General features: G+C 40.8%; 1 long non-coding RNA gene across 1 annotated transcript in view; it reads left to right on the forward strand.

Annotated features, from left to right (window-relative positions):
• LOC129143091 (uncharacterized) overlaps positions 1–13862 on the forward strand; it is a 71221-nt gene that overhangs the window by 55934 nt on the left and 1425 nt on the right. The window lies entirely within an intron of this gene.

Consider the following 13862-nt stretch of genomic DNA (forward strand, 5'->3'; position numbering starts at 1 on the left):
AACTAGAGGAGCAGTGAGAAAAGAAAGAAGCCATCAGTGTCACTGGCCTGTGTATTTGTGGCAGCCCTGAGACCCTGGGATTCTCATCCTGGAGCTTTTAGAACAGGGGATTGGTAATCTGGAGATGGTCCGTGAACTCTCAGGCCAGGCCTTCACAAGAGACGGGGAGATGGAGGCACAGGGCGCGTGGACGAGGCTCCAGGCAGCCCTGGACACTACCTGCCAGGGCCAGCTCCTTCCACTGCCCCCATGAAGGGCCAGCCCTTGAGTCATTGTTTGGCCTCTAATGAGCCAACTCTGAGTGCAGATTCAGAAAACCATCTGTAGCTTCAGCCCTCAATGACCTGAAGCCACACGGAAAGGAGAAATAGTGATTCTACAGCTCACGTTTGTCAGGCTTTTAGCTCACATTTACAGAGTGCTTTAGAATGTACTGAATGCCTTTCTTACACACTATCCATTTAGCCCTCCCAGAATCCTCTGTAGCTAGATAGGGGTGGACGATGCAGTCACTCAGGTCTGTCCTACTCCCAAGGACATTGCCACTCACATTGCCCCATATTGCCTCCCACTTGGCACTAGGCTTTGTTAGACACACTCTCCTCTCCTATGAGGCCAAATCCTCATGTCTCAGTGAAACATTCTAACCTGTCCTTCCTGCACATCGGTCACTGGCTGCTTCCATCGGCCCCGGAGTTTAGTTCAGGTACTCCTGCGGACTTTCCTGCATTATCTGTTGTGCCTCAGGGACCAGGTAGGAAGGTGCTTCTGGAGCCACAGTGCTGAGCCAGGTGCCTTTTCCCTCAGGGAGCTAAAAGGGCCCACATAGCGCAGTGGGAAATGGATTCCAGCTGCTGGGAAGCTGGGAGCTTCTCAAGGAAGAGGCAGCGCAGGAATTGGTCTTTGACGAATAGCAGAATCTGAACAGCAATGGAGGAGAGACCAGAAGGTGAGAGTCCAGGAGGGGCACCGTGTGGGCTGTGCACAGAGGGCAAGGGACCCCATGGGGCCCTGACTTGCTTGCTCCTCTTGGGTTGGTTCATGGGGTGAAGGGCTTGGGGCCTGGGCTCGCCTGTTGAACTGCAAAGAGGTTGAGCAGCATGGCAGTACTACAGGCCCTTCGCCCCTCCAGCCCCCTCCAGTCATGCTCTCCTCTCTGCCCAAAGTCCCTCTCTCCTGCTCATTCTGTTTCAATTGTTTTTGTTTTTGTTTTTTTTTAATTTTAGTTTTATTTTGTTTTTAGACAGGGTCTTGCTCTCTTCCAGGCTGGAGTGCAGTGACATGATCATAGCTCATTGCAGCCTTGACTTCCATGGGCTTAAGCAATCCTCCTGTCTCAGCCTCTAGAGTAGCTGCAACCTCAGGTGTGTAGCAGTAAACTTGGCAACTTTTTTTGGGGGGGTACAGACAGGGTCTTTTTATGTTGCCTAGGCTGGTCTCAAACTCCTGGCCTTGAGCGATCCTCCCACCTTGGCCTCCCAAAGCGTAAGCCACCGTGCCTGCTCTCTGTTTCAATCTTAATCCCAAAGCCTGGTCCGTCCTCTGTAGCCAGGAGCTCTTCTCTGCACCTCCAAGTTGGGATAAATAAATGCCACTGCTCTGCACTCACATCCACTGAGCACTTCCCACACTTCTGATATTGCAAATGCCAATTAGATAGTCAGGGTACACGGGCCAAACAAGCTCGGCTGAACAGAACCTGTTTAGGTAGACTGGGTATAAAAAGCAACTTGTAGGAACTGTAATTCTGGCATCTTACGGGTACTGAATCCCAAAATGGATTTAAGGGCAACAGCAGCATATGAAACAGTTGGGGTGAATGAATAAAACACAGCAAAGCAAATCACCCCTTGGCATTAGTGTCAGACAGAACCGAGTGCACATTTGGGTTCTTTTGCTTATTAACAAGAAGACTGTGAGGAACTTCTTTTTGTAGCCTTAGTTTTTTTTACTTCATGGAATTCTTGGGTGTACAGTGCCCGGCCACAGCTCCCTAAATGGATCTATTCCTACACGGATGGGCTGCTGTCTGTTTCTGCAGTGCCAGGATGCCTTCTTTCTGGCGCATCCAGACGGTGACCTAAACCAGCCTGTGAACTGTGCTCAGTTATGTGGGGAACGTCCTGGAGCCAGTTATGTCTGGTGCACCGGCTGCTGGCCCAACTGTGATGAGGTTAAATATAACATCGATGACTTCACGGGAGCCTGCTGGAGCGGCTGTGCCTCCTGGCACGGCGCCTCCTCTGCCCACTGTCCTGTCCACTGGGCACAGAGCGGCCGGCCAGCGGGTGCAGGTCCTCATCTGCAGAGCCTCTAAAGGACCTTCCTGCTCTGAGATGTCGGGATTCCCCCACAGGCTAACGGGAGAAGGCAGACATCAGAACTGTGGTTGCCATTTCTTCCCTTATTTCAGACCCAAGTGTGTGGGCATCACGTCACATATGTTCCAAAGAGTGGTGTGGGCCTTCTGTGAGGGTTAGAAATGGCCCGGTCCAGGGCAGTTCTGGAGCTTGGGTATGGTGGCGGATGGCAGGGCTGGAACCAGAACCGGGTTTCCGGCCTCCTGGTCCTGTGCTGGGCAAGGCACAGTGCCAGGGCAATCCCACCTTGATGGCACCATTACTCACCCCTAGAGTTCACAACACCAGCTCAGGGCCTCGTCATGGTTGCCGCCAGCATTCCGTGCCAGGAGGAGGGACATGGGCAACTTCCTTCCTGGGAGAGTTTTTTGAACAAGCTGAGCTGACCGGGAAGAGTCCCCCATGTGGTTCTTGGGTCTGAAATAAGTAAAATAACCCCCACCACTAGCCCTAGGAAAAATAAACAAACAAACAAACAGGCAAAATATCCATTACAAAATCTAAAACCCTCCTTTCTTGAAAACGATACTCCTGCTATTGCTGTTCAAGGACCACCTGCGTGCCCCTTGGGGCCCACTGAGCACCTGCCTTCATTCTCTCCTTCATTTACAGACTCGGTCCACCCACACAGCTCACAAACCCAGGTCATCTAGGGCCCTGGATGATGGAGTCCACAGAATAAACCCCACATTCTCCTAGTTGCCACCACTCACCACACCCTCCTGTCCTTATCTTTATTCAACTCAAGAGACCAGCAGTTATCGGGCAAGGTGCAGAGGTTGGTACCGTTGGCTTTTGGGCTTCTGTAATGTGCTAGTCTGGGTTCTGCAATTAGAGTCTAACTTCCGAGAGGGTGGAGACTTCTTTTTGTATCCACATCCCACAGCATCCCAATGAAGAGGGATTTTATGAAATCTTTATTTAACGTTTTAATAATTATTATATAATAAACAAGAAACTTAAAAAAATTAAAAAAACAGTTGTGCTGTATACGTGATGCAAAGTTTTACCTGAGGAAAAGAAGCTTTATTTCTAGTGAGGAAAATAGTGTAATAGTCACAGCTACCATTTCATGTGACACACTCGTGACCTCTAATAATCTCAACAATCTTGCAAGATATGGATGATTATCCCATTTTAAAGATGAGGAATCTGAATTTCACACAGAGTAGCAAATACAGTGAGTTGTTGCATGTCTTCAGACTCCAAAGCCTGTGCTCTTTCCCTGAAGCCATGCTACTTATTATTTTGTTCTTTGTGTTCATCCACATTTAGATTTAATGTAGAAGATCAATGCACACGTAATTTTGGTGCATACAGAAGCGCAGATAGAAAAGCTAGATCTTATTCTCTTGGGAAGGACACACACTCAGGAAGGGTGGTTAGCAAGTCAAGAGAGTAAATGACAAGCACTAAATGAGAAGGACAGAGAATGTGTGTTGTATAGAATCGTTCTGTTGAATACTTGTGCTTTTTTTTTTTTTTTTTTGAGAGAGGATCTCACTTTGTTGCCCAGACTGGTTTTGAACTCTTGGCCTCAATCGATCCTCCCACCTCAGTCCCCCAAAGTGCTTGGATTACAGGTGTGAACCACCACGCCTGGCATCTGTGCTCCTCTCTAAAACTAGTGGTGCAGCTAGAAACTGGTGCCAGGAATGTTTGCCAGAACTGGATTTTCACGTTCCCTCTCTCTTGCAGGCAATTTTGACCTAGTGATCTTATAGTTTTATCTCAGAAATATGGCTATTATAATTTGCCCCACCCCATTCAGCTTGATTGTTTCAATTTTAGCTAATAGAACAAATCATTTTGAGAGAACTGATCTATACAGCTCTTGCTTTGGGAGTGGTGGGGTGCAGACGCTTGACCCAGGCTGAGCCAAGCCAGCATAATGAGAGACAACACCCATTAGATTTGCTGATTTTCCTGAACTCTGATTCTAACAAAAAGGCAGGATAACATTAATGATTAGGGCATCCACTTTTACTAAATGAAATAGCCTCCCTAAGAGTTCTACTCATCAAAATCTTGGGAGTCGGAGGTCACACACCTGCACATCCTAATGAGATTCATTAACGCCAGGAGACCAAGGCAGTTTGCAAAGGGACGTTATTGTGGCTATTCTCTCCCTTGACAAAGGGGTGGCTTTGTCAATTTGCCTTCCTTCTGTCCATGCCTATCATTAAAATAGAAGTGGGGGCAGGGGCTGGAGGGAGAAACCCTCCACTAACTGCTTCCTGGAACTTGAAGAGGCTCAGCTGTTCCATGGACAAAAATGAATTCAGCACGTGGCACATGGCTGGATGGATATTCCTCACGACTTGGAGAGACTGCCAATTCAAGCGGAGTCTGCATCCTTCTAGAGGCACAGAACACTCAGGGAATGGTGGTGGCTGTTCTGACAGCATGTTCCTTTTTAGTGTGAAGCCTTCGTGTGAGTCTTTGAGAAGAGTGCACGCTCCCCACAGCTGGTGTGACTGTGCTTCAAACATTGCTCTCCACCCATGAGGATGCATGGGACCCACTAGGGCATGTGACTGTGACCACATCACACACGGCCAAAGAATGTAAGCTATTGGAATAAGCTGGGTAGTTCGCAGGCAAGGAGTATATGGTTTGTGTCTGTCTGTGTTGAGGCTGTGACAGCACACCTCCATCTACCCAGCACTGTTAGAAAGTGTTCAGCCAAAGCCACCTATCCTGTCTTTGTGGATCTGATTGAGTTTGCCAAGTTAATATGGGAATGTCCTGACATTACTGTGTATGGGATTCCCATAATATCAAAGATTTTCAGTTCAAGGGATGGCAGTGGAGTGGAGCAAACAGACAACACTGTTACTCACACTTTTTGTTTAAAAAGCTTTCAGGAGCTATTAGTCTTTTGACTGCTATTGTTTTTCTCTCCTATTTGTTTCTTTTTGTAATAAAAAAATCTTAAAAGTAATATATGCTCATGGCATATATTACTGTGAAAAGTTCGGAAAACTATGAAAAAATCCAAGAAAAAGTTATTTATGATCCCACCGTCAAGAAAGGAACAACCATAATGAATGTTTTGGTTTATTTATTTCTAGTCTCTTGAAGAGAGAGTTGACTAAGCTGTATATGTGTGAGTGTGTGTAAATCATTTTTACTATGGGTACAATTGTATTACTGATTTAATTTTGAGTCCTGTTTTTGAGTAAGGCTTCCTATATTATTAAACAACTTTGCTAACATATTTTTTTTCTGGTTTAAAACATTTTTTTTTCTGGTTTAAAATACCATTTTCCCTGCCACATGTTTATTTTGAGAGGAATTAAAAACAAACCTACCTACCTTGATGGAAGCTTTAGTTCGAATGTAAACTAGCAAACTAGCATAGTTATTTTAAAGCAACTTTTTTTTTTTTTTTTGGCCTAGGGAGAGGCTATTTGTTTTTGCTTACATGAAATAAAATGTGTTATCCTTTGTAGCTTTTTCTGGCAGGGGAGCAGGGAGATGCAAGATTGTGAAATCCTAGTTTTATTTCATTTGATGATCCTTGTGGATGAAATTTTAAAATCAGTCTATTTTTTTGGATAAATGCATTACTCTTTCCCAAATCTAAACTTTATTTGAATTTCTCAATGGAACTCTCCTCATCATTTTCTGTTCTTCATCAAACTGTTTTCTTTTTTTTAAAAAGTGATCTTTGTAGAACATAAATTTCCTTTATCATTTAACATGTCTAAAACCCAGGCAAGGCTTCTAAAATCCAGTAGAAGGGTGCACCTGCTCCTTCACCTTCTCCTGTGATATTTGACAGCCTTTTTCTCTCTTTTCTCCCTTACACACTTTTGGCTGGAGCATAGTGTTTCCAAGTAGGTGTGTCCTAACCCAGAAGCCTTGGTTTAAGGACACTTTCGTTATAATGAATGAGCAATGAGCATATTCAAGGCCATGCAATTAGATTTCAAAATAACAACTTTAGATTTTTAAAAATAAAAGATACCATCCCAATGGAAATGACATGATTCCAAATACTATGGTATAACATTTCTACATTAGTAAAAAAAGAAATTAAAGATACAAATAAAGAAATATTGGCAAAGAGAAATAGAAAGTAGTGCAATTTAGGCAGGAGCCAGCTCAAATAGAAAAAAAAATTGACCAGAGATAAAAACATTGAAAATGACCAGAGAAGAGTTTTCTCTTCTCCAGAAACACCTGCATAATGAATGCTAAGTAATGAGAAAAAGACTAAGCCCCAGGATTAATCAGCTTTTATATATTTATTATAAAATAAGACATGCATTGAAATAGAGTTTCCATAATAGGAGGCTTGTAGTCAGCATGACCACACATCCTGGTTTGCCCAGCATAGTCTCAGTTCTTGCCTCAAGTCCTTGAATAATTATTAATAGCATTGTCTTTCACTCTCGACATGTAGCAGTTTAGACATTGAGTTATGTGGTCCTCTGTAATAGCAAGACTGAAATGTTTGTGATATAAAAAATAACAAGTATGCTGGTTATTGGTATATATACAAGGTGTTTGGAATGTAGGTGGAAGTGGCAAAAAAAATCAACATATAACATCAACAGCTCAGGTCTGCAGTAACATTGAAAGGTTGACTGAGTGAGGATTTCAGCAGAACGTGGGGTATAGAGCGGGGTGTAAATGAATAAGAAGAACAACTTGTATGATTATGATGTATTCCATTTATAGGGCAATAGACTTTGCATATACCTACACTCATGTGGTTTCCTTTGACTTTGGGTGGCCTAGGAGGCGGTGATATTAAGTTGATAGTGATGGAGGAGATGCCAGCCCACTCTCTGGTTTTGGTGGTGCCACACTAAAAATGAATGCCATGCCCTTATTGGTTCTGGATGGGCGGAAATGAAAACAGACTGGAACATGTTCAAAGAAGGATTGGGGTTTCAGAGACAAAACTCTATTGGGAGATTCTTAGGTAACAAAATCTCATATCAATATTGACTCATAACTAATGGATACCAACAGCTGTAGCTTTGAAAACAACTTAGGGTCCCGCTTTTAGTGAAGATGAAAGGTTTACTCAGATTTGTAGAAAAAGGGCCAAACCCAGAAAAGTAGCTCCTCATGGGAGTATTTTCAGATGATGGGACTGGTCATCAGGAAAAAGATGACTGGTACCCAAACTCAGTGAATGTGTCTGTTGGAAAATCAAATTGTTTCTGTAGCATTTTTCTTATTTATTTTTGCTCTCTATTATCCAATCAGCCAATTGGTCTTTTTTCCCCCTACAGAAGTAGTTGCAACAAAAACATTCAAGTGCAGAGGGTTAACATTCACATGTTTACATGTGGGAGAGGGTATCAATTAGTTGTTGTCCAAGATGAGCAATTGACCAAGTGACTAGGGTGTCAGTTACTACTAACTGGGAAGGGTTTTACTTTCCACTGGCGGATAGATAGGTTCGATTATCCAAATTTGCTATGTTTGGAAATGACTTCCTGGCAAGTGGCCCAGTGATGCTTGCATTCATCCCAAAAAGAGCTTATATCCCTGGCAGTTTGCTACTTGATACTCTGGAGGAGAAATCAGGACAGACTGACACTGTGGATTCACTGGTGACTCAGTTTCTCTTTCTGAGTCATCCAGGAAGACTGTCTGAGAGGAAGGGAATGAGGGTGCAAAAGGCAGCATGAGGAAATCCATTCTGAATCACTGTTTAGAGAGAGCACTAGGAGAAAGATTGGAAATGCTGAAGGGGAAGTTTCTGGGGTTTCATCTCACAATGTACAATGGAAACCATTTTCTGGGTCTCTCCACAAAATCATTAGCAGAATTTCTAACTTCCCCAATGGGATATTGGGGAAAAATGGAACTTAGTCTTGTTTTCTGGTTTCAGCTGTAGGAGGATGGGTTGAAAAGTTCAAATGAGCGAATGTATTTGGAGTCATTGAAGCTCTGCATAGAGCCTATCCTAGCTTTTGGTTCTGCTGCCTGTTGACCATGTCATTGCTGGTCTCATTGGCAGAGTCTTCATGCTTTTTTCTTTCTTGGGCTAAAGTAAGACTGCTGCAGAATCGAGGGAACTCTGAGGTCCGGGCCCTGAAGGCAACTGCAGTCTCTTCACTAGACAGTTCAGTGGTTCTTCTGATTGTATTTTCATGAATCACTCTGCATCAAAGCAGATTTTAGTACAATAGTTCAAGGTGGTCTGTTATACAAGTTTTAGAAGAAAGTTGAATGAGAATAAGCTGTAATAAGTAATATCAAACTTACTTTTAAATTTCATGTTAGTCCAAACAAGTAGAACTGATTTTCTTAAGACACGAACCAAATTGTTTTACTCTTTTAATTAGTGAGTTGATTAATAGACATTTCTGTCTATGCCTTACAATTTGAAATTTCTTGTTATCAGATTGTAGCAAGCTTCTGAATTTTCTAGACAACTCCTTGGAGGTAGAAATTTTGCTAAGGATTTTGTGGAGAGACCCAGAAAATGGTTTCCATTGTACATTGTGTCATGAAACCTCAGAAACTTCTCCTTCAGCATTTTCAATCTTTCTCTTGGTGCTCTCTCTAAACAGCGACGGGTCCACATTCTTTGTTTCAGAATGGATTTCCTCATGCCCCTTTTTGTACCCTCATTCCCCTTCTCTCAGGCAGCCGCTGCATTTGGCCAACCTGTACCTCCTCCTTCTTCCAGGTCTCTCCTTCGCAACTAGTCACTCTACTTTTCATATGGAACAATCCAGTTCTTTCTTGACTTTTCAGTGTATTTCCTTCCAGCCCTCACCTTTGCTCCCCGTCTGTCTCAGAAAACAGAGGGCCATCCTTGGGACTCAATGTCTTGAGACTGGAGAAGGAGTATTTAAAATAATGAAGAATTTTTTTTCTTTTTCTTTTTTTTTTTTTTGAGACAGAGTTTCACTCTTGTTGCCCAGGCTGGAGTGCAATGGCGCGATCTCCACTCACTGCAACCTCTGCCTCCCGGGTTCAAGTCATTCTCCTGCCTCAGCCGCTCCAGTAGCTTATATTACAGGCACCCACCAACATGCCCGGCTAATATTTTTTGTATTTTTAGTAGAGACAGGGTTTCGCCATGTTGGCCAGGCTGGTCTCGTACTCCTGGCCTCAAGTGATCCGCCTGCTTAGGCCTCCCAAAGTGCTGGGATTACAAGCATGAGCCACCGCACCCGGCCAATAATGAAGAATTTTAAAAAAATTCCTCTTACAATAAAATGGCTTGATGACATCGTTGACCCCCAGGACTGAGGAGCCATTTGTCCCAAACATCACAAAATGTAAAATTCTGTGGAATAAGAAAACCCTAATTGATATTGCAATTTTAAAGCATTTTATTTATAAAAAGAGTGGGGAAGGGTTTATAACTGTTATTTACTTTCCTGGCCTTTGATAGATATTCTTTTTCTAGTTTCTTCTGGTGGTTTACAAAATTGTTTTTTTTTATATTTCTACATGCCCCGAGTTAATAACTGTCTTTTAAATAGTATCTCCTATCAAAAGAAGGTTGGGGAAATAGAGAAAAAGGGAGAGGAAGGAAGGAAGTATAGGTTTACAACACTCAGCATATAAATGACTCATAATTGAAATATCAGCCGGGTGTGGTGGGTCACGCCTATAATCTCAGTACTTTGGGAGGCCCAGGTAGGTGGATTGCTTCACCCCAGGAATTTGAGATCAGCGTGGGTAACATGGTGAAAACTCATTTCTACAAAAAATAGAAAAATAAGCTGGGCATGGTGACACACACCTGTAGTCCCAGCTACTCAGGAGGCTGAAATGGGAGGATTGCTTGATTCCAGGAGGTGGAGGTTACAATGAGCCATGATCATGCCACTACACTTCAGCCTGGGCAGCAGAGCAAGACCCTGTCTCAAACAAAACAAAACAAAACAAAACAAAACAAAACAAAACAAAACAAAACAACCATAATTGAAATACCTCATGCACTATGTGATAGCGAAATTTATGGAAGTCAATACCTCCTGTCCTTATGCAGGACTCAGTCTTGTGCTATGTGAGGCCACGCAGTGGAATGGTTTACAGGGTTCAAGAATGAAACTCCAGAGTTTGGATATCTCTTCAAACACTTAATGGCTTGTAACTCTCAGTTAATTACTTAATATCTCTCCTCCTCAGTTTCTTAAAAATGAAGATGACAGAATTACCAAGTTGTGTGGCTTCAATGGGAAAATAGATTAAAATGCTTAGAAACATGTGAGCACATTGTAAATGCTTAATAAATGTCAGCTGCCATTATTTTCATTATAGGATACAGCTTTAATGATATTTTCACAAAGCAAACTGAATGACATGCTTCATGAGGCAGAATTGAAATGACAAGCACTAGATCTACATTATCTCCAGGTTTCTTGAAGAATTCCAGAAGAGAGCCAGGCAGGGCACCTGTCAGTGGTGGAGCGTGGGTTTAAGACATGTTTGAAAGCATGGGCAGAGCCCTGCACTGTGGAATTATTTGCTAAGCTTCAGTCCGGGATACCTTGCTCTATGAAAGTCACTCTGCAGTGCCTGTCCCTGCCCTGACATGTTCAACAAAGATTTCAGTGTCCACTGTCCACCACGCACTTCTTTGGAGTAGGAGACACAGAAGTGGTCAACATCTACCACATCTCATCTCAGCTCTCTTGCCACTTGCATTCTGGCAGTGGGGTCTGGGGAGACAGCAAACAGACAACTATGAAGTCTGTAAATCTTTTGTGTTTTAAAAATTTATGCTATTTTTATTGAACTTTTTATTTTCAGAAAATTGTATATTCCCATGCAGTTGTAAGAAATAATACAGAAAGATCACATGTACCCTTGACACAATACACACATTTTAATTTCTCTGGGATTAATGCCCTACACTACAATTGCTGGGTGCGTGGTAGGTGCAAGTTTAGTTTTATAAAAAACTGCTAAACTGTTTTCCAGTGTGGCTGTACAACTTTACATTATTACCAGCAACACATGAGTGATCCAGTTTCCCCACATTCTCTCCAGTATTTGGTGCTGTCACTATTTTTTTTTTAACCATTCTAATGGGTATGTAGTGATATTTCATTATGATTTTATTTTGCATTCCCCTGATGGATAATGATGTTAAGCATCTTTTCATGTACTTACTTGCCATCTGTATATTGGTTGCAGTGAAATATTTGTTCATGGCTTTTGTACATTTTCTAATTGGATTTTTTCCCAGTCAGTAGCTTGTCTTTTTATCCTTTTAACAAGGCCTTTTACAGAGCAAAAGTTTGTACTTTCGATGACATCCATGTTTACCATTTTTTTCTTTTATAGATCACGCTTTTTCTGTCTAGTCCAAGAAATCTTTGCTTAGCCTGAGATCCTAAAATTTTCTCTTATTGTTTTCTATACATTATATAGCTCTGTTTTTCCATTTAAATCTGTGATCTATTTGGATTTAAATTTTGTATAAGCTGTGAAGTTTAGGTTGAAGATGTTGTGGGAATATACTTGATTTTTGCATGCTTATATTTTATCTTGAGACTTGCATATTAGTTATAGAAGATTTTTGGGGATACTTTGGAATTCTTGCCTATAGATGGCCAATTACTCTAGCACCATTTGTTTAAAAAAGCTACCCTTCCTCCATTGAATTGCTCCTGTACCTTTGTCAAAAATCAGTTGGGCATATTTGTGTGTATCTGTTTATCTATTTACTATTGTGTTCCCTAGACTTACATGTCTTCCCCTCAACCAATACCACACAGTCATGATTACTGTGGGTATAAAATGTCTTGAAGTTGTATCGACTAATTATTTTCACTTCATATTTTCTCAAAATTATTTTTGCCATTATAGTTCCTTTGCATTTTCATATAAATGTTTTAATAATCTTGTCTATATCTACCACAAAATCTTGCTACAATTTTGATAGCAATTGCATTTAACCTTTATATCAATCTGGGGAGAACTGACATCTTTACCGTGTTGAATCTTCCCATCCATGAACATGGTATGTCTTTCCATATATTTACATCTTCCTTGATTTATTTAATCAGTATTTTTGGTAGTTTTCAGCCTACAAGTCTTTAATATATTTTGCTATATTTGCCACTAATAATATCTTATGTTTTGAGCAGTTGTTAATAATATTTTTAATTTCAGTGTGCACATGTTCATTGATAGTATACAGAAATATATTTGATTTTGATTATTTATCTTGCAGCTTGGAACCCTGCTGAGCTGATTAATTCTAGAACTTTATTTGAGATTCTTCTGGATTTTTTACATAGATAATTATACTATCTGCAAATATGGATAGTTTTATTTCTTCCTCTTTAATCTGTATGCCTTTATTTCCTTGCTTTATTCTATTGGCTGCCAATATTATGTTGAATAAGGTCGTGAGAGTGGACACACTGGCCTTGTTCCCAGTCTTAGGGAACAAAAGCATTGTCTGTCAACACTAAGTATAATGCTACCTTTTGCGTTTTTAAAAATAGATTTTCTTTGTCAAATTGAGGAAGTTTTCCTCTATTCTTATTTTACTGAGAGATTTTATCATAAATAGATGTTGAATTTTGTTAAATGATTCTTCTGCATCAATTGATACAATCCTGGAATTTCTCTAGGTTGTTAATATGGCAGATTACATTGACTAATTTTTGAATGTTGAACATTCATGCATTCTGGTCGTGTATATCTGGAATAATTGGTGATGGTATCATAATTGGTTATGGTATATAATTTTCTTTATATATTGATGATTTCTATTTCCTAATATTTTGTTAATGGTTTTTTACACCTACGTTCAAGAGGAATATTGATTTGTAGTTTCCTTTTTTCCTACTATCTTTGTATGGCTTTGTTATCAGGATAGTAGTAATAGCTCCATAAAATGAATTGAAAAGTATTCTCTCCATTTTATTTTCTGGAAGAGATTGTATAGAATTGGCTTTACTTATTCTTTAACCACTTGGAACAATTTTCTGCTGCAACTATCTGGGCTTAGATATTTCTACTTTTGAAGTTTTAAAAGTACATATTTAATTTCCTTAATAGTTCTAGTGCTATTCAAAGTATGTATTTGATATTGAGTGAATTACAGTGGTCTGTGCTTTTTCAGGAATTGGTTCATTTTATCTACGTTTCTGCAGGGTTTGTAGTGATATGCCCAGTTTCATTACTGACATCAATTATTTATGTCTTCTGTCTTGCTAGAGGCTTGCTAAATTTTATTGGTCTTTTCAAATAACTGTTTCTTTGCTTCATTAATTTTCTCTATGTTTTCTGCTTTCAATATCATGGTTTTCTGCTCCAATCTTTAGTATTTCCTTCCCTTTCCTTGTTTTGAGTTTATTTTTCTCTTTCCTGTTTAGATTCCTGAGGTGAAAGCATATATTATTGGGTTGAGGCTTTTCCTCCTTTGTTATGTAAGCACTGAGTACTATAAATTTTTCTTCAGCACTGCTTCAGCTATGTTCCACAAATTTCACTGCATTTCCATTTTATTCAGTTCAATGTTTTTATTTGTTTCTGTTTTAACTTTCTTTGAGA

This window comes from Pan troglodytes, chromosome 12 (assembly GCF_028858775.2).
Source record: "Pan troglodytes isolate AG18354 chromosome 12, NHGRI_mPanTro3-v2.0_pri, whole genome shotgun sequence".
NCBI lineage: Eukaryota > Metazoa > Chordata > Mammalia > Primates > Hominidae > Pan > Pan troglodytes.